Raw genomic sequence first — 20,774 nt, forward strand, 5'->3', positions numbered from 1 at the left:
CCTCCAGTGTATGATGATTTAAATCTTAGTCATAGCTAAATGAACAGGCCTAGGCCATGGTTTCCAATAAGTTTTGCCCATTGGGAAGGGTTTGTGGAAATCAGAAGATGAAAACAAAAAATGAGTGTTATTTTTTCAATTCTCACAATTTGGAAGTAACAGAGAAAGAAAACAAATGGACGTATTTTAATGCCCCAAAGTAGTATATTACACATGAGATTAAATTCCGTTATACTCTTACTGAAATACATTATATCCTATATTTTACATTCCTGAGGATTGTTCCTTAAGTGGTACCAGGACAGTACGATAAGCAAGGTAGAAATTTCATTGGTATTGAGGGCAAATATTATTTTCTGTCTCATTTTTCATGTTTCTTTGTTCTCAGTTATGGAAGACTTGTCTGTGTTATTTTTTATTCTTTCCAGAGGGAAGTTTACCATTCTTTCACTGAATATCATAAAGCTAATTTAAGACTAACTAGCCACTGGGGACCTTTTTCTTCTTTAATTTTTAGAAGACAAATCAAAAGTTTTTTGTTTTGTTGTGACTTTTCTGATTTGTAATTGATATACTACCAAATCTTTCCCTATAGTGATTTTGCCAGTGGGTTGATCACTATTTCAGTCAATAACCATCCCATTCCATAATGACTTAAACTATTCCCCAGCTTTTTTCTCAGGATTCTTTAAGTCTAACTTAGAGATGAAGTATGTTAAATATGGACACAAGAGTTTGAAATGTGTCTCTGTTTGTATTTCTCAGTAGTACATTGATATGCTGAATTAAGTCAGGCTCCCTGGAAAAACTCTTGGGTGCTGAGTATGCAGATTCCTCAGGTTTTTAATCTAGAAAAGGAGGGATGTCTGGGTTATTTTTGTTTTGTTTTCCTTTTTCAGCTGTTGCACCTCAGAGTAGGATGATATCACTCGAAAAAGAGGCCTCCCTACAATAATGTCTAGTTAAGTCTGTAGTCACTGGCATGTCGTAGATACTAATCTTGTCCCTACTCATTACTGTGGTTTTTGTGGAATTAACCAGATGTTCTACTTTTTGGGGTTGTTCTAGGTAATAGCTTTAATAATTAGTGGCTCTTTACTTTGTGCCTATGTTTAGGGTAGAAAGCCAAATACTATAAGCTCCGCAGCTGTTGTTCCATTCTCTGGTTTACAAATTCTGTGAAGATATAGACTATGTATTTGTACTTTTATCTCTGAAGCACAGGCTTGTGTTTGTTAGTGCCTAGAGCTTCCTGCTTCCTTCTTTAGATCACTGATTTACCCTCCCTCCTCTTCTCCAAAACAATTCTGCTTTCTTTTCCTGGTTAAAGATGAAATGAATATAGCAATCTGAGGCCAGCTGCTTACTGATTTGGACAGAAGTGGAAAGATACCAAGAGCTTGCAATAAGATCAAACCATGAAGCCAATAAACAACAATCTCTCTGCCTGCTTCCCTCTCTCCTCAAACAGTCCCCAAATTAAAATCACTCAGTTCACAAGTTCCCCCCCAAAAAGTGAAAGGACTAGGACATTCATTAATAAAGTCATGTATTTTCCAAATTCCGTATTTAAACTAAAGTGTAAGTCAAGGCCCTCTTGGAGACAGGCTGATATTACTTACACTTAGTTTAAAATTATAGTTTCTGCCCCCCCCCAACACACACACTTATAATGATGTTGATTCAACTGAATTTCTATAAAAGCCAATCCAAAATAAAGGTATTGAAAGATCACCAATTACTTGAATATTATCTTAGAAAATGTAAAGCAAATCATTTTCTTCTCTAATTATATTTTTATATATTTTTCATATTTTGCTTTTGTCTTCCTTAGTTTCAGTTTTTCTGGTAAATTTTTCCTGAAGATACAATATAGTTATGTTTTAGGTCTCCTTTTTACTACATTTTAGGATTCAATATGTATGTGCTCTTTTGAAACATCAGTTTGATACATCTATAAATGGGTCAGGAGCCTCATTCCAACTTTTTCCAAAACTGTGACAGAGAGTTTAATTTTTTAGTTTTCATGGAGTTTCTTAGAGTCTGCCAACTTAAAACCAAATAGAGATTTAAAATTCTGCCCATGATAGAATAGTTCACAGCAAATCAATGTTCCCACTAAAAATAATAGTAATGCTAGAAAATAAATACAAAAGAAACCCTATATATGAAGGCATCAGGGAGCTATTGAAGCAGGTAGGGATTAGTGTTCAAGATATCAGAAACAAGGGAATTGCGGAGAGGTCGCCCCAACTACTGTGAGGTGACATTCTTTTTTTTTTTTTTTTAAGATTTTATTTATTTATTTGACAGAGACAGAGACAGCGAGAGCAGGAACACAAGCAGGGGGAGTGGGAGAGGGAGAAGCAGGCTTCCTGCTGAGCCAGGAGCCCGATGTGGGACTCGATCCCAGGACCCTGGGATCATGACCTGAGCCGAAGGCAGTCGCTTAACCAACTGAGCCACCCAGGCGCCCCTGTGAGGTGACATTCTTCTCAGACTATTTCCTAATCCTCTCAAGCATTAAATGAGAGAAAAGAGACAGAGAATGAGGAAGAGAGCCACTGCTAAAAGGCAAGAAGGCAAGAGAGTTTCCAGCAGTCTCTTATTAAAGAGAGACAAATATTGGCAATGAGAGGTGTCACAACAGCCAGGACATGAGGAATATATTCCATGGAGAAGGGGCACAGGAAAATGGGCCTGATATGCAAGGGTTTACATTTAGGACATTACTGAATTCTAAGCCTATGCAGGACCAAAGAGCAAGAAGCCAAGAAGAGCTTTCAGCAGCCATATGGTGCTGAGAGAAAAACTGAAGAGCAAGTCTAACCAAGGAGAAGTTGATTAGTAAACCCCTCAGTTCTCACTTGGGATACTTGGAGGGTAACACACTTGGAAGGGGAGTGAACCAGAAACAATAAATCTTACCAAGACTTCAACCCGGCCAAAAGGTAACTCAGTTCCCAGTTGAATTAATGTGATTGGCCCCCACTATAGATGCTTACCAGCAAATAGGTTGAACTCTATCTGAAGGAAGAAAATACTATCCTGAGTCTCTACAGTATTTCATTCAAAATTTCTAACAGATGATCAAAAATATCCAGGCACTTCTGGGAAACTCACACTGGAGTTATCTCCTATCTAAAATTACCATGAAAGACAAATTAACTTCTGGATGTTATAGAATGGCATCTATATAGGAAAGCTAGAGTTATTAATATCTGGGTAAACAACAGAAAGCATATTTAATCTGATAGGCTTCTAACACCTTTTTCTAAAATCTTATAATGTATGCACATGCTGAATAAACTATATGAGAGCTATTTATGCTACATGCCTACAAAGACATAATACAACTTATATGTATTTTTTCTACAATTAATTTTGCCAGAAACTTCAAATGAAATAAATGAGAGATGACCATAAAAACAATAAAATCTTTAATCCATTAAAAATATATATATCCAGGCATATTGAGAAAGAGGAGCAAAGAAAAGCAAATAACAAATAGATGCACAAGTGATCTAGATATTAAAGTTATCAGTCATAAACTTTAAAAAACTGGTTAGAGGGTGCCTGGGTGTCTCAGTCATTAAGTGTGTGCCTTTGGCTCAGGTCATGATCCTAGGGTCCTGGGATCGAGCCCCGCATTGGGCTCCCTGCTCTGCAGGAAACCTGCTTCTCCCTTTCCCACTCCCCCTGTTTGTGTTCCCTCTCTCACTGTGTGTCTCTCTCTGTCAAATAAATAAATAAAATATTTAAAAAAAAACTGGTTAGATTCAAAGGAAGACACAAAGAAGTGGAAAAACGTTCCATGCTCATGGATTGGAAGAACAAATATTGTGAAGATGTCAATACTACCTAGAGCAATCTACACATTCAATGCAATCCCTATCAAAATACCATCAACTTTTTTTCAAAGAATTGGAACAAATCATCCTAAAATTTGTATGGAACCAGAAAAGACCCCGAATAGCCAGAGGAATGTTGAAAAAGAAAAGCAAAGCTGGCGGCATCACAATTCTGGACTTCAAGCTCTATTACAAAGCTGTCATCATCAAGACGGTATGCTACTGGCACAAAAACAGACACATAGATCAATGGAACAGAATAGAGAGCCCAGAAATGGACCCTCAATTCTTTTTTTTTTTTTTTAATTTTTTTTTTAAGTTTTTTTTTTTTTTTATTCATGAGAGACAGAGCGAGAGAGAAAGGCAGAGGGAGAAGCAGGCTCCCAAGGAGCAGGGAGCCCGATGCGGGACTCGATCCCAGGACCCTGAGATCATGACCTGAGCCAAAGGCAGACGCTTAACCATCTGAGCCACCCAGGCGCCCTGGACCCTCAATTCTATGGTCAACTAATCTTCAACAAAGCAGGAAAGAATGTCCAATGGAAAAAAGACAGTCTCTTCAACAAATGGTGTTGGGAAAATTGGACAGCCACATGCAGAAGAATGAAACTGGACCATTTCCTTACAACACACACAAAAATAGACTCCCAATGGTTGAAAGACCTAAATGTGAGACAGGAATCCATCAAAATCCTTGAGAACACAGGCAGCAACCTCTTCGACCTCAGCTGCAGCAACTTCTTCCTAGAAACATCACCATATTTTACCAAAGGCAAGGGAAGCAAGGGCAAAAATGAACTATTGGGACTTCATCAAGATAAAAAGCTTTTGCGCAGCAAAAGAAACAGTCAACAAAACCAAAAGACAACTGACAGAATGGGAGAAGATATTTGCAAATGACATATCAGATAGAGGGCTAGTATCCAAAATCTATAAAGAACTTATCAAACTCAACCCCCAAAGAACAAATGATCCAATCAAGAAATGGGCAGAAGACATGAACAGACACTTTTCCAAAGAAGACATCCAAACGGCCTATAGACACATGAAAAAGTGCTCAACATCACTCGGCATCAGGGAAATCCAAATCAAAACCTCAATGAGATACCACCTCACACCAGTCAGAATGGCTAAAATGAACAAGTCAGGAAAGGACAGATGTTGGCGGGGATGCGGAGAAAGGGGAACCCTCCTACACTGTTGGTGGGAATGCAAGCTGGTGCAGCCACTCTGGAAAACAGTATGGAGGTTCCTCAAAAAGTTGGAAATGGAGCTACCTTACGATCCAGCAATTGCATTACTGGGTATTTACCCCAAAGATACAAATGTAGTGATCCGAAGGGGTACATGCACCGCGATGTTTATAGCAGCAATGTCCGCAATAGCCAAACTGTGGAAAGAGCCAAGATGTCTATCGACAGATGAATGGATAAAGAAAATGTGGTATATATATACAATGGAATATTATGCAGCCATCAAAAGGAATGAGATCTTGCCATTTGCAACGATGTGGATGGAACTGGAGGGTGTTACGCTGAGCAAAATAAGTCAGTCAGAGAAAGACATGTATCATATGACCTCACTGATATGAGGAATTCTTAATCGCAGGAAACAAACTGAGGGTTGCTGGAGTGGTGGGGGGTGGGAGGGATGGGCTGGCTGGACGATAGACACTGGGGAGGGTATGTGCTATGGTGAGCGCTCTGAATTGTGTAAGACCGTTGAATCACAGACCTGTACCTCTGAAACAAATAATGCATTATATGTTTAAAAAAGAAGAAGAAGGGCGCCTGGGTGGCTCAGTTGGTTAAGCGACTGCCTTCGGCTCAGGTCATGATCCTGGAGTCCCAGGATCGAGTCCCGCATCGGGCTCCCTGCTCAGCGGGGAGTCTGCTTCTCCCTCTAACCCTACCCCCTCTTGCGCTCTCTCTCTCACACTCTCTCTCTCTCTCAAATAAATAAATAAAATCTTTAAAAAAAAGAAGAAGAAGAAGAAGAAGATAGCAGGAAGGGAAAAATGAAGGAGGGGGAAATCAGAGGGGGAGACGAACTATGAGAGACTATGGACTCTGAGAAAGAAACTGAGGATTCTAGAGGGGAGGGGGATGGGGGGATGGGTTAGCCTGGTGATGGGTATTAAAGAGAGCACGTACTGAATGGAGCACTGAGTGTTATATGCAAACAATGAATCATGGAACACTACATCAAAAACTAATGATGTAATGTATGGTGATTAACGTAACATAATAAAAAAAAAAGAAAAAAAACTGGTTAGAATATTGAAGAGAACAAGCAATAAAATAGAGAATTTTAACAAAGATATGCATAAAATTCACCAGAGGCATCTATTAAAAAGAATCATATTGGGGGTGGGAGGCGCCTGGGTGGCTCAGTGCATTGAGCATCTGACTCTTGATTTCAGCTCCGGTCATGATCTCAGGGTTGTGAGGATCTAGCCCTGCATCAGGCTCCACACTGAGCATGGAGCCTGCTTCCCTTTCCCGCTTCTCCCCCCTCCCCTGCTCATGTACACGCTCTCTCTCTCAAAAAATAAATACTTCAAAAATTTTAAGAAAGAATCAAATGGAAATTCTAGGTATAAAACCTACATGACTGGAATTAAGATTTTAATAGACAAGTTTTATAAAAGATTTAACTTATTGACCTAGAAAATCAGTAGTAGCCAGGCTTATTCACAGATAAAACAATGGAATTTTTAAATGTGATATTAAAAATATTAGCAACAGGGGCACCTGGGTGGCTCAGTCAGTTAAGTTTCTACCTTCAGCTTGGGTCAGCTCCCTATCAGGCTCTCTGCTCAGCAGGGAGCCTGCTTCTCCCTCTGCCTGCCGCTCCCCCTGCTTGTGTCTTTCTGTCAGATAAATAAATAAAATCTTTTTAAAAAATATTAACAACAAGTAATTTGATTTCTAGAGGTGAATTGATAGAAAAAAGGACAGAAGCGGGCGCCTGGGTGGCTCAGTTGGTTAAGCGACTGCCTTCGGCTCAGGTCATGATCCTGGAGTCCCTGGATCGAGTCCCGCATCAGGCTCCCTGCTTGGCAGGAAGTCTGCTTCTCCCTCTGACCCGCCCCCCTCTCATGTGCTCTCTCTCATTCTCTCTCTCTCAAATAAATAAATAAATAAATAAATAAAATCTTTAAAAAAAAAAAAAAGGACGGAAGCAATAGTTGAAGAGAATATGGTCAAGAATTTTCCAAAACCCTTTCCCAGGAGGCTGCTGAAGATGGCGGAGTAGCAGGTCCTGGTGCTTGATGGCCAAGGCCATCTCCTTGGCTGCCTGGTGGCCACTGTGACCAAACAGGTGCTTCTGGGTCAGAAGGTTGTAATCGTGTGCTGTGAGGGCATCAACATTTCTGGCAATTTCTACAGAAACAAGTTGAAGTACTGGCCTTCCTCTGCGTGAACACCAACCCATCCTCTGGCCCCTACCACTTCCAAGCGCCCAGCCGTGTCTTTTGGCAGACAGTGAGAGGCATGCTGCCCCACAAGACCAAGCAAGGCCAGGCTGCCCTGGACCACCTTAATATGTTTGATGGGATCCCGCCACCCCAGGGACAGGAAAAAGCGAATGGTGGTTCCTGCTGCCCTCAAGGTGGTGCACCTGAAGCCTACATGGAAGTTTGCTTACCTGGGGTGCCCTGCTCATGAAGTTGGCTAGAAGTACCACGGAGTAACAGCCACCCTGGAGGAGAAGAGGAAGGAGAAGGCCAAGATCCATTACCAGAAGAAAAATTGACAAATACACACAGGTCCTCAAGACCCACGGACTCCTGGTCTGAGCCCAATAAAATTGACTGTTTACTCCTAAAAAAAAAAAGAAAAGAAAAGAAATTTCCAAAACAGGGGCACCTGGATGGCTCAGTCACTTAAGTGTCTGCCTTTGGCTCAGGTCATGATCCCAGACCGAGCCCCACCTCGGGCTCCCTGTTCAGCAGGGAGTCTGCTGCTCCTTCTGCCCGTACCCTGCTCATGCTCTCTCTCACTCGCTTGCGCTCTCTCAAATAAATAAATTTTAAAAATCTAAAAAAAAAAAAAAAAAAAAGAATTTTCCAGAACAGGTTAAAAGACAATTTCAAGAATGTTACAAATACAGATAAGAATAAATACAATGGGGCACCTGGGTGGCTCTGTTGTTCAGCGTCTGCCTTCAGCTCAGGTCATGTTCCCAGGGTCCTGGGATTGAGCCCCGCATCAGGCTCCCTGCTCCACGGGAAGCCTGCTTCTTCCACTCCCCCTACTTGTGTTGCCTCTCTCATTGTGTCTCTCTCTGTCAAATAAATAAAATCTTTAAAAAAAAAAAAGAATAAATACAATGATATTCACTTTTAGGGAAGTTGTAATAAAACTTAAAATTCAAAAGGGTAATCTTAAAAGCAAGTAGAAAAAAAACAGCCTTATAATCAAAAGATGAACAATATACCTAAAAGAACAAGTGACTCAGCAATAATTAAATACGTAGTCCCTGCACTGTTAGATACAATGGAGTACACATTTGAGGAGAAATAAGGGAAAAGTCTAGAATCGTATGAGTATTATGACTATTGGTTTATAATGCCTTATCAATGAAGAAAATGGGCCTAGCTTATATAGAGCCTCCAGTTAGAGAAATGAAGAAAATGGAAATGTACAAACCAATAAGAAATGTAATTAAAGGAATAAAGCAAAAACTTATTACTGAAGTGAGATGACTGTTTTTCAAATTACATTGAAGATTTTCATAAACTGTAACTGTCACTAAATACTGCAGATAATCACTCTGAATCTCTTCTAACACTGAATAATACTTACTTGTATTCTTGTAATTTTAAGAAAGTGCAGAGTGCTGTGGAATAATATTTTATAATAAAAAATAACTGGATCAAGACAAATTTGTGAGAAGAAAAATATGGTAGCTTGAGTTAATCAAAGAGTCAGTATTATGTTGGTCGTAAAAATAACACATTAAAGTTTTTAACAGTGGTTTTCTTCATTGCTTTGGAAGTGTAGAATGCACCTAAACCTACCACATCAATCATTGCAAATTTCTCTTTGTTACTCATTTGATTCTATCTACTTAAGACTGGGAACTCTAAGTCTATCCTCTGAGTTTATGATTCTGAAAAATTTTTGCTTTGCTTTTTAAGAAGAATTTGTGCATTATGGACCTACACGAAAGCTTAAAAACATATTGGTGTATTTATATCACAGACTTGACTAATACAATGCTTTGCAGATTCTGGATAACTGCAGGATATTGCTGACTAAGCTTGCATCTAAGTAAGAACAGTAAATCCTGGGTTAAGGGGAAGGAGAGAAATGCAGTACAACAGCTGCCTTTTGGATATTCATAATGCTCACTGTCATACAAAGGCTGAGAGAAGTATTACATTTTCTCCAAGAAGATCTTTTTGCCCGTGTTTCTCGAATTAAGTAGCCACTAGAATCCTTACTATTAATCGTTAGTTAATACTGATGTTCTTTGAAATTAACATTTGTTTGAACACTTCGATAAAACACTAATTAGAACTTGAAGCTTCCAGTGGCCATGGGGGGTGATTTCGTATCAGTTCAGCATAATTTAACAAGTCATGGAGGACCAATGTGTGTAGTAGACAAAATCAAGGCATTAGAATTATAACATGTTTATGTATTGTTTCTCTTGAGTTTTTTGTTATAGTTTTTTGGGGTTTTTTGTTTGTTTGTTTTTAGCTCAAATTTTTGCTCTATTTTTTTAACTAATAGAAGAACTATAGATAATGATTGGTAAGGGGAAAGCAAAGCTAGTCTCTGTGCTCCTGGAATTACCCTCATATTCTCCTTTAGTTTCAACTCAAACTGGGCAATAAAACAAAATAGGGATGAAGGAGATGTGTACAGAATACCATGTTTCTTCTGGCTTCCAAATCCTGAACATTTGTCCATTTGGGGGCTTTGAATATATTGAAGATGAATAAAATTTTTCATAATGGTAGTTTGATAGAATTATGCCAGGACATATTTTAAGTTTGGACTATTTGTTAGTATCACATATCATAATTAGAATTCACTTTCTGAGGAGGTATGAATAAAGCACTGTTCTTGCAAAATATTTCTAGGCATATATGTGGATAGTGAATAAAGAGTAAAAGTAATTCAACACAAAATGCTAAGAAGTAAAGTGACAGGGAAATTATTGTTGGAGAGAAGTAGTTGTCACTTCTCCTGTCTTTTTAAATTGACTTCCTTCCTTCTCACTAGTTACAGAATTCCTTAGGTGTACTTTTTCATCTAATGTCCTTTCTTACTGAGCTTTTATTCTTAGGACTCACCACCATGGCTTACTCTGAAGTATTTCTGTATTATTTAGAAAAAGAACTAGATGATTCAGAAAAAAATAAGCAGGGCTCCTTTAAATTTCTACTGAAATTTTAAGTATGTAAAAGTAACATCACTCTTTGTAGACATTACATTGAGATATATAGTTAATCAACAAGAGCTGAGAAAAGAATGTTAAGATTTTTTAGGCAAACTACATATCTCTTTATATTTACTAACATGTTTTCAAATAATAATAATAATGAACAAAGCCATTTGTATGAGTAGTACTTGTGAAACTCAATAATACCAAGGGAAGTCTCCAGAGATCATTAAATAACTTTTAGTGAGCATAGAATTTAATTGTTTTTCTCAAGTTAGATTCCATGGAGTCCTGTTTTTGCAAGATAAACTATAGGTGAAACAGATTTCTATGATCAAAACATGGGCATACTCTAGAGTATTTATAGACTTTCTTGATAATTCATAGATACTAGAAATATATAGCTACTTTTATCAAGGATGTTCTGAAAATCCTGCAGTAAAGAAACTAGTGTCTCTCAAAATTTATTTGACCAAAGACTTTTTCCATTCCAATACCTATGATCATCTCACAGATCCAGTGTTCACTGGAATACACTTCCAGGAACGCTGAACTCTTTTTATGGTCATGTTATCCTCCTGTTGGGAAGGGTATTCTTAGAGTAAGTTCAAAAAGCTGTTGGTCCAGAAAAAAAAAAATCATTTCTACCAGATGATTGTGTCTAGAGCTATCATAAGCTTCTTTATCACAAATGAATTGTGAAGGAAAAGACATTCTTTCCTGTACTAAACAGGTATAAGAAAGACAGAGGCATCAAGTCTGCCTCAACTGGCTAGTGGTACTTGGAAGATGATGTAACACTTCTTTCTAGGAAACCACAATCAACTAGTTGTAGCTTTCTGATGTCATATTTGCTACAAGTCCCCCAGAGTGCTAGACACAAGAACTTGAGTTTTAGGGGCGCCTGGGTGGCTCAGTTGGGTAAGCGTCTGCCTTCGGCTCAGGTCATGATCCCAGGGTTCTGGGATCGAATCCTTCATCGGGCTCCCTGCTCAGCGGGGAGCCTGCTTCTCCCTCTCCCTCTGCCCTTCCCCCTGCTTGTGCTCCCTCTCTTTCTCTCTCAAATAAATAAATAAAATCTTTAAAAAAAAAAAACAAAACAAAAACAAAAAACTTGAGTTTTAGCTTGGGTTTTATCCTTCAATGGAATTTTGACTCAAAAATAACATACAAGGTATATGTTCCTATTAGAATTTGAAAGGATGCTAAGATTGGTGCAAATACTAATTACATTTAAAGTTTGTTAATTTACACTTGGGTGCATTATCAATTTGGAATTTTTTCAGTTAGAGAGGGTTGTATAAATAACAGAAAATGCAGTACCTAAACCCAAACATGTGGCAGAGCTTCACTTATTCAGCAAGGGTCAGCAAACTACTGCCTGTTTGCCAACTCTGACCCTCTGCCTTTTCTTTAAAGTTTTATTGGAATGCAATCATGTTCATTTGTTTACATATTGTCTATAGCCGCTTTTGTGCTGGAGCAGAACTGAGTAGTTGTGACAGAGGCTCTAAGACACATGAAACCGCACAGATTTACTCTCTGGCCAATTATAGAAAAAAGTTTGCTGCCTCCTGGTTTGCAAAGTGTATTGGTGTGTGTACTGATATGTGTAATGAATCAGGGTCAGTGGATGGAGAGTAATCATGGAGAGGAGGTGACTGTTTTGGATAGGAAACGTCTCTGCACAGAGATGACATTTGAGCATAGACAGACCTGAAAAAAAAGTGAGAAAGCTGGCCTGTGAAACTCTGGGAACAGTCTGCTTGGCAGAGGCACCCCACCTGGCAGTTTGAAACACTAGAAATGCAGTGGGCAGAGGGTGACGTGAGAAACGCATGAGTAGTAGGAGACGTGGTCCTTGGGATAGGCCAGATCACTACTTCTTGCAACAGTAGATTCTGATTGTGAGTGGTAGGAAGCCTTTGAACTGTTCGGAGTTAGAGAAGTAACATGAACTCACTTGTTTTAAAACAATCATTCTGGCTGTTTTGTTGAAAACTAATTCCAGAGAAATAACTAAGAATGAAGTAGGGCAACTTTAAATTTAAAAAACAAACAAACGAAAACTGTAATATGTATTCTACCATCAGCTACAAAGATAATACTGATTAATCACCTGTCACCAGTAAAGGCCATACATGAGGACAGTAGTTTCAACTTTGGTAGCATAATAAGATCTCCTTGGTAGTTTTTAAAAAATGCAGGTGCTAAAGTACGCAAAGAGATCCTGATTTAATTTGATTGCAGTGGGGTTTGGGACATTGATTTGTTTGTTTCTTTGTTTGTTTGTTTGTTTAAAGCTCTCCAGACCTCTCTAATGTGCAACCATGAGTGAGAACCAGTGCTTTAGAGAAAAATATACAAGACCAACAAAATGTTAATTTTATTTATTTTTTTTTAAAGATTTTTTTTAAATTTATTTATTTGAGAGAGAGAATGAGATAGAGAGCATGAGAGGAGGGAGGTTCAGAGAGAGAAGCAGACTCCCTGCCGAGCAGGGAGCCCGATGCGGGACTCGATCCTGGGACTCCAGGATCATGACCTGAGCCGAAGGCAGTTGCTTAACCAACTGAGCCACCCAGGCACCCAAAATGTTAATTTTATATGATAGCTAAATATACAGTGCCATAGAAGAAAGCAGATTGATGTGTAACCTAAGTTGTCCAGAAGTTCACTCTTTCTAGGGACTTTATAAGAATCTCAGAACTATTCAGTGCCCTGGACAACTTTAAAATCAGATCAGGGACCTCGTTGTCTGAGGCAGGCATAACTCTGCTTAGATGTGTCAGTATCAAATGGCCTTTAGAGATCCCAAGCAGCCTCTCAATTCTGTTATTTGAATCAATTTGTACTACATTTATGACCTGATGGTGTTTGCTGGCAGGGAATTTCATAGGTTGGAAGTTTTAAACACAGTCATCTGCGACCAGACAAGCCCCTTAATGATAGCCACAGAGGCCGCTGCAGATCTGCCTACACAGGGGTCTCTGGGAGCTAGTTACCAGAGTAATACAACAATATTATTTGCTATACATAAGCATGTGGACCTTCTAAGCCTCAGACATAGCCATTACATGAGGTCATGTGTGCTGATGTGATTTGTTGAAAGAAATAAACATAGAATCAATCATGAGAAAAGAGACCTTCTTACTGTGAAAATGATTCACTTGGCTTCGATCACGTGTGAGATAGAATTCTGTGTTTTGACTGTAAGAAAATAGAAGTCATAGTTTGACATTCAAAAGATGTTCCATTGACTAAAATGTTCACAGCCATGTCCTGGAAACAGAAGAAATCAGTGTGGACCTAAAAGAGAGCCAGCAGCATGTCTAATGAAAATCAGGCCACAGGCTTTCAAATACACTATCACTCCTTCCTCTCCTTCCCTGTTTTTGTTTCACCTTGATTAATGCTTTCATTCAAGGGAAAACTGTGTCTGTTTGCTAGAGCCTTCAGTTCTCCACCTGTCAACTTGAGGAACAGTAGAAATGGCATCGAGGAGAAAAGGGCAAAAAGAGGTGGGAGCTACATAAATTTTGAGGACAAAGTAGGAGCTCAGCAGGTCATCCCAGCTTTTGGTAAATCTTAGTGTCATGATGAAAATGATTTCAGTGTTTTCGGGTACAGGCCTCAAGATGATTAACTCAAAACTTATGTGTCTATAAATTAAATATATTGTCTCAAGGTTTGCATTTTAACGTATATTTTTAGAAATGCAGATTTTTATTGACTATTTTATACAAGAAACCCTCAGTCTCCTTTAACACAAGAGCTGGGTCACATAACGCTAGTTTTCCCCCTAAAGGTACAAAGACATAGGGAAAGTTCCTTTTTCAAACCTTAAATCCGTGAGCATCTGGTGATCAAATACATTCTCACATTTCTAGTAGTATGTGATTTTTTTTAAATGTTTTATAAATTTTGGCAATGTGTCAAACAAATAAGCCATTATAACATCAAGCATCTTTTACATGGCACTGGATCTTAAAGATAGAGCAATGGAACAGAGCTCTGGGAAAACACAATTTCCTCCTCAGCTTGTCTGTTTTCTTCATTGTCCAGTTGCTGTGTGTTAAAAAGCTGCTTCAAAACTAAAAAAAAAAAAGTTTTTTAGTTACTCCTAAAGGGATTTTTAAATTTATAAAGCCCCAATTGTCCAGACAATGATTTAAAAAAAAAAAATCTAAGAATCTGTTTTTATGAGAGAGTCTGGAAAAGTGAAAATAATGAAGACTGAAAAAGGGTGAGTGCTTTTGGTGTGCTGACACAGTTTCTCATTTCAAGGATTAGTCTTGATAGGTAATTGAATACAGGACAGTAAAATTTGATATAATGTTATTTTCAAGAAAAGCACAAACCTGCTGACCTAATACAATAAGCCCAAATCAGGAGTAGTAGTCTCTTTTTCCAATTTATCTCTACAGAACACATGTTTCCTATATACATTTGGACAATATGAAAGAAAAAAAAAAAGAGTGGGAAGCAAGATACCTGGATTCTGGTCCCTGCTTCCCATATTTGGTTTGGGGAAAGTAATTGTTATTTCTGTAGTCCTAAATTTCCTCATTTATAATTGAGAAAGTTGTACCAGAGCTCTAAAATTCCTTATCTATAACTCTTTCTTGGTTAACTTACCATTTGTACTCCCTCAGTAGGTTTATCAGAAAATGTGTGTATTTGTTTCCTAGGGCTGTGTAACAAAGTATCACAAACTGGGTGCCTTAAAACAATAGAAATTTATTTTCTTACGGTTCTGGAGGCTAGAAGTTTAAAATCAAGGTGTTTAAATCTAGAGCCTTCTCCCTCTGAAGGCTGTAGGAAAGAATCCCTTCCTGCCTCTTCCTAGCTTCTGCTGTTGTCAATAATCCTGGGTATTCCTTGTCTTGAAGATGCATCATTCCTACCTTAGCCTTTGTGATTACATGGTCTTCACTCTTCTCTCCTGTGTGTCTACATCTAGGTCCAAATTTCTGATTTCTTGTAAGGACACCAGTCATTGGATTAGGGCCTACCATAATCCAGTCTGACCTCATCTTAACTTGATTATATCTGCAAAGACCCTATTTCCAAGTAAAGTCATTCACAGGTACCAGGGATGAAGACTTGAGCATATCTTCTGGGGAAGACAGTTCAACCGAGAACAATGTGTATGAAACCACTCAGCTACCTAAGATTATGTTTAAATGCGATATAATCAGAATATTTACTCTCTGGTCTGTATTTCATGCCTGTTTGTTTACCATGTCCAATAAAGCAGCCTACAAATTCAAGGAATAGTTAGATTTATTGACAGAGGCAGAGAGAAATTTCACCTCATTTTTTGTTAACAAAACTCAATCCACTCCAGCTCACTATTACCCACTTCGATAATTTATCAAATATTGCTTTACATTTTTATTAAATACTTAAGTGTATCTTGAATTCCCAAATCTTAAAAGGTATTATGTTTTTTATCTGCCTCTCCCCCTAGTCTAGTCTCGTTTCTTATATACCACAGATAATTCAATAATGACTCAATTGACAGACTATCACAATAGTTATGGGGTTCAGTTTCATCCTGCCAACATCCACCCAAAGTCCTCAGCCACATCATCCTTCTGTCACTCTCGTTTGTTCTTATGCTGACATGCACATACACACACATATACACACACACACACTCTCTCTCTCTCAGTACATTCCCATTGTTTACTCCTGTGCCTGCACAATTTTACAGTTCCAAAGATAATGCTAATAAATTTTGTGGATTGAGAATGGGAAACTGAAACTACTGGTTTCCTCTAAATATGCTTAAAATCTGGAGCAGGGACGTGTTGGGTTATGGAAATCTATTTTGTAAAAAGAATGGTGGCTTAGAAGTCATTATTATACCCCGAATCTGTTAGTTCTAGTTAGCTAGCTAGTTATAGGAGCACTATTATACCCCGAATCTGTTAGTTCTAGTTAGCTAGCTAGTTATAGGAGCACTATCTGGAATATCATCCTCATTTGTAACACTCTAGAATTAGTTTGTTACCAAGTCCATGATTAAATTAGAGTTTGTTATCAAATGCATGATTCTGTAGGAACATCCACTTTTTTTTCTCCTTCCAGTGAACACAGAGTAATTGGGGAAATTTTTTTTTTTTTTTATTTTTGTTCCAAAAAGAGGGGTTTTTTTTTTTTTTTTTTTTTTTTTTTTTGCGTCAACAGATCATGTCTTGTAAAATTTATAGGACCAAAGTACCCTGACATCATACATAATGGAAGAAAACGGCCTGAATGTAATTGCATAATCTTATTTCAGTATGTGAGTTTTAGAGATAAAACAAATCATTTACTTGCCATTTCAAATGAAGAAAGCTTAAGAGTCATGCAACTTATAATAGGATTTACCACTTAGGTATTTGACAATCAGAAAAACAGACTTAATTGTTAACTCGTCACACAAGGGACAGACATTTGTGATTGGTTTATGTGAGAACAACTTTTTTTTAAAGATTTAAATTATTCCAGAGAAAGAGTGTGTGAACAGGCAGAGGGAGAGGGAGAGAGAGGATCTCAATCAGACTCCCCACCGAGCAAGGAGCCTGATGCAGGGCTTAGTCCCAAGACCCTAAGATCATTACCTGAGCCAAAATCAAGAGTCCACCACTTAGCCAACTGAGCTATCCAGGTGCCCCCAAAATAACCCTTAGTCCATGCTTTTTCCTGACATCAGGTTACCTTAATAGAAATTTCTTTGGTGGAAATGTGACACTCCACCACGCCCTCCAGAGTGGCAATACCAAAGATTTCTTTCACCACTTCCCTCAAACCTTCCTGGGCACCCTTGCCCCAGAACATCAGCACACACTTTCCACAGTGAAACTTGCCTTTTTGTTCAAAGAGAAAATAGATTCACGGGTCGCATATTTCCTTCTCCTTTCCTTCTCCCCACAAATGTACATGTCTTTTCATGAATTCTTCCTTTCAGCCTTAATGAAATAGGAATCCCACTTGCCTCCCATATAGCCATAATCTTCACCTATTTCCTGGATCCCATCCCTTCTACCTCAGTGACTCTGCTCCATCAATTTTCCTCAATATCGATGCTATCAACAACTTTTCCTTCTACTGGCTCTTTCTCTTCTACTTACAAATTAGATTTAGTCTTCTCTATCTTTAAGAAAGGAAAACAGAAAAAAGGAGAGGAGGGCAGGACAAAGAAAAGAAATAAACCTGCACCAACTGTACGTAATCATATAGCAGCTACTCTGGAACCCTTTTTTTCTTCTCAGCCTAGCCTTTTGTAAGGCCAGTCTGATATCATTCTCTTCATAATCTCACCTCCTGTTTACACCTCATGTGACTCTGTCTGTCACCTTCACCACTATACTGGAACTACTCCTACAAATATCACCAGCCATCTCCTAGTTGCCAAAACTAAAAGGCATTTGATTCTTTTTCTTGCATTTTCACAGACCACATCACACTCTCTATTACCAATAATCTCTTCCTATAGGAGAAAGAGATTTCCAGCCCTGATGCTGTAAAGCAAAGATCATCCCTAAAATTTAGAGTATTGTCTTTTTTAGTGAAAAGAATTGAACACCTCCCCAGTAATGTTAGAATGTAAATAAACTTGCTATGTGTGTGTGTGAGTTATAAAACTGTGGGATTAAAATGAGACTTCTAGTGTTCCTATTTGCATGAGTGCCTATAAGATGTATTATATCATTTAGTGATTGATAATATATTGTTTTGTAACTATTCACACTAACTTTTCTTGGATTTTCCTCCCAAATTCAATCACAATTCCCATGTACACCATGTTGTTTAGTTTTCTTTTTAGTGAAGGACCACTAAAATAACTCAAACTAATGCCATAGCCTAATCAACCCTCACTTGACTTTTGACTGACATGGAAGAATTAATTGTGGATTTTATAGCTTATCCTTATTTGTTTCGTATTCATTCTCTCTTATTTTTTTTTCATTTATCAATGTTCTTCATGCAGCTAGATATAACAGCAATTAGTTGCATATGCCATGTTATAATGCTTTTAAACTTCAAATTATATTGTGAATTTTTTTTCTATCTCAATAACTATCTATTCATCATATAACCCATTGTTTGGAATTTGTGGCAATGAAATACATTTTACAAAAAATCTAGTAGTTTATAAAATTCTGTATTTTATTTATTTATTTTTGTATTTTTTATTTTTTTTAAAGATTTTATTTATTTATTTGACAGAGAGAGACACAGCGAGAGAGGGAACACAAGCAGGGGGAGTGGGAGAGGGAGAAGCAGGCTTCCCGCCAAGCAGGGAGCCCGATGCAGGGCTCGATCCCAGGACCCCGGGATCATGACCTGAGCCGAAGGCAGACGCTTAACGACTGAGCCACCCAGGTGCCCCAAAATTCTGTATTTTATAACATTTAGTTTTAAGATTGAGTATTTCTGAGAAATATGATATTGATTCTTCTCAGCCTTTCTATTGTATAGGATCAATTACCAAGTTCCATAGACCAAAGTATTTCAGGTAATTTTGCCTATTTTTCATTCAATGGAGAAAGTGCATTTCCAAGTTGAACCTCTACTTTTCACCTTCATAACTACAGTAGAAATTTTTAGACAGTAAGTACAACCTCAAATCCTAAAAGCCATTTTTCTTTTTCTTTTGCTTCCTTCCTTCCTTCCTTCCTTCCTTCCTTCCTTCCTTCCTTCCTTTAAGAGAGAGAAAGCAAGTGCATATATATGGGGGTGTGGGGAGGGGCAGAGGGAGAGAGAGAATCTTAAGCAGGCTCCATGTCCATCATGGAGCCTGACACGGGGCTCAATCTCACGACCCTGAGAGATCATGACCTGAACCAAAATCAAGAGTCTGACACTTAACCAACTGAGCCACCAAAGAACAACTAAAAGCCATTTTTCAAAATATTGACTTTAGGTATCTCAGTGGTCTGTGGCCCTCAAGTGTATCTCCTGCTTCTTGGATTCTAATTCATAATTGTCACTTAGCACCCATCACAAATTAAAAGTCCAATATTCATATCTACTGATTGAGAGTAATTAAGCAGATTCTTTTCTTTAAAATCACTACTCTGTATCATTGGGTTTCAAACCTCAATGTTTGTAAGAATCATCTAGGGCACTTGGTAATATGCAAGTGTCCAGTCTCACCCACTATGATTTGGTAGGCCTTGAAGGAGATCTGTGATCTGGCATTTCTAAAAAGCATCACAATGTTTCTGCCAGAGCTGTTGGATGAGCCACACCTTAAATACCACTATGGCGTGTACATTTTATCTTATAATTTCATTTTATTTGTCATGATGTGTTTGCCCATTTTATCATAAATAGCAAAGTTTCTCTAATGATTAAAATCAAAGTCTTCAGAGTAATAAAAGGCCTTAGACTTCATTGAATCCAGTGGTTTTCTGGATTCCTGTGTAACTTTATGATTAGGCAGAGATTCTACAAAGAGTAGAAGGACAGAGAAGGGTAAAGTCTCTGCCTTCCCTCACCACATCATGTTGCCCTACAGCCCTGCCTTTGATCTCTTCCATATATTGGATTATTGTGTAATATATTCTTTGAAGAAATGGTTCTTTGTCTTCAAGAAATATGAAAACCACAAATTAGTCCAATGTTTGTATTTCACAAATGAGATAACCAAGTCCTTAGACAAGTTTTCTTTGCTGCCCATGAGCATAAAGCTAGAAAATGTGAGAGCCTAGAGAAGCAGAAAACAAGAAAAGAAAATAAAAAATTACAAGATAATAAGATGTCCCCTGTTCTCAAGGAAACTAAAGTGTAACTGTGAGACAAGAATGGTGAAACTAGAATAAGAAACAAATAGTACTAGTGCAAATTATATTCTGTACTGTGTGCTTTGGGATGATTAGAATAGGCCTTATCAAGAAAGCAGAACCTGAACTAGGCTCGAATTGGAATAAGAATTAGAAAGAAAGGAAACACATGGATGTGCCCTTGCGGGAAGGAGGACCTTAGCATGGCATGTGAGTATGCTAAGAAAGAGACTAGAATACAAGGGCCTATGAGCTCTGGGTTGAGGGAAAGGGGAAAATCAGGTTGCAGTGATGGCTTAAGATCAGTGTATGAAGGAACTTTTGAAGAACAGTATGAATAGTTCACTCCTAACCTATTTCCTAATTTATTAAACTTCTCAATTCCTCTACGACTCTATTCAGAAAAATTACCCTAAAATACTGTCAAATAAAGAGAAGCAAATGGCCAGCAGAACACTCATTGGCCTTCTGGAATGGAATATATGGGGGAAACTGAGACAGAAGTGGCAGCAGGCATGAATTTCCACTACTGCCCATCACATTGAAGTACAACCCATTGGGATCCAGCTGGAACAGACATTAGATGCTGCAAAAAAAAACAGAACTGGAGCCAAACAGCCATATGACATTGCAGAACCTTTGGCCTCCAGCCCTGTTTTACCATTCCAGCATTCCTTGCTTGGGGAGCACCAGCCCTTTCCCTGGAATGATAATGGGGCTGGGGTCCATGATAGCCCGGTAGATT

At 38.3% G+C, this 20,774-nt stretch overlaps 1 protein-coding gene and 1 pseudogene across 1 annotated transcript in view; both read left to right on the forward strand.

Moving 5' to 3' along the window:
* Window positions 1-20,774, forward strand: part of DLC1 (DLC1 Rho GTPase activating protein) — a 412,979-nt gene that overhangs the window by 60,861 nt on the left and 331,344 nt on the right. The gene's annotated exons all lie outside the window — the stretch shown is intronic.
* Window positions 7,098-7,610, forward strand: LOC110584097 (annotated as a pseudogene).

The sequence above is a fragment of the Neomonachus schauinslandi genome, chromosome 2 (assembly GCF_002201575.2).
Source record: "Neomonachus schauinslandi chromosome 2, ASM220157v2, whole genome shotgun sequence".
Lineage (NCBI taxonomy): Eukaryota > Metazoa > Chordata > Mammalia > Carnivora > Phocidae > Neomonachus > Neomonachus schauinslandi.